This window comes from Cyprinodon variegatus, unplaced genomic scaffold, assembly GCF_000732505.1.
Source record: "Cyprinodon variegatus isolate N-32 unplaced genomic scaffold, C_variegatus-1.0 Scaffold595, whole genome shotgun sequence".
In the NCBI taxonomy this organism is placed as follows: domain Eukaryota; kingdom Metazoa; phylum Chordata; class Actinopteri; order Cyprinodontiformes; family Cyprinodontidae; genus Cyprinodon; species Cyprinodon variegatus.
In genome coordinates, this window is record NW_015151048.1 from 212,871 (window position 1) to 213,843 (window position 973).

Below are 973 nucleotides of genomic sequence, written 5' to 3' on the forward strand. Positions count from 1 at the left end.
GTTCTACTTTAGCATCATGTGACGTTCTACTTTAGCATCGGTTTGATAATTAAGGAAATCTTTTAGCAGCAGCATCAAACAGGGCAGGAAGTCAAAGTGGACTCTGGTTGCTGATTGGTGGAGCTGGTCGGGCCGTCATCTGCTGGGCGGAGCTTCAAGCTTTCTTTCTGAAGCCGGTTGATGTTTGATAACTTTATTCTTGAAATAAAAAATAAAAATCTCTAGACTGGCCTTAATACTCCGTCGTACAATATTCCAGTTTTTTTCTGCTGTTATGATCATCTATAGACGGCCACAGCGATAAACTTCTGAGGCACCTTCTTCCTGCAGTCTGATTGGTTCGTACCCAACCTACTGGATCCTGTTGAGTCCAGATCCAGTTCTTTCTGAGTTACATGGTTAGAATCAGATTCTGGCGACATCTGCGATGTGAAAAGCTCCTCAGGGTTCCAGGCTTTTAGTTCAACAGGAGACGCGCTACTTAGCGTGTTTAGCAGGTGTTGAGGGCATTTATGCTAAATTTTTGTCATTTCTACCAATTAAGTTTTCTTCTGTTGGTAGGTAGAATATATTGAAGTTAATCTAGAACCAAAATTTGTAATAATTTTTTTATATTTGGAATTGTTTAGATGACGTTAATTGTTAGACCCTCCCATTAATTGGAGTAATTAAGAACAAAGCTGGTGGATTTTTGGGTAAATGTCTGGTGTGGGTGGGAGGTTTCATTAAATGATTGATGATGGTTAAACAGAAGGCAGGTATCACATGTGAGGTTCCTCATGGCTCTATTCTCGGCTCCAAAGGTAAGTCTGGAAGGTGGAGGTTTTATTAATAGGATAGACGTCTGCTGGTGCAGTCAGACACCCAGACCCAGCTGATGCAGTCAGACACCCAGACCCAGCTGATGCAGTCAGACACCCAGACCCAGCTGGTGCAGTCAGACACCCAGACCCAGCTGGTGCAGTCAGACACC

General features: G+C 43.2%; 1 protein-coding gene across 1 annotated transcript in view; it reads right to left on the reverse strand.

Annotated features, from left to right (window-relative positions):
- Positions 1-973, reverse strand: part of scfd1 (sec1 family domain containing 1) — a 31,536-nt gene that overhangs the window by 5,144 nt on the left and 25,419 nt on the right. The gene's annotated exons all lie outside the window — the stretch shown is intronic.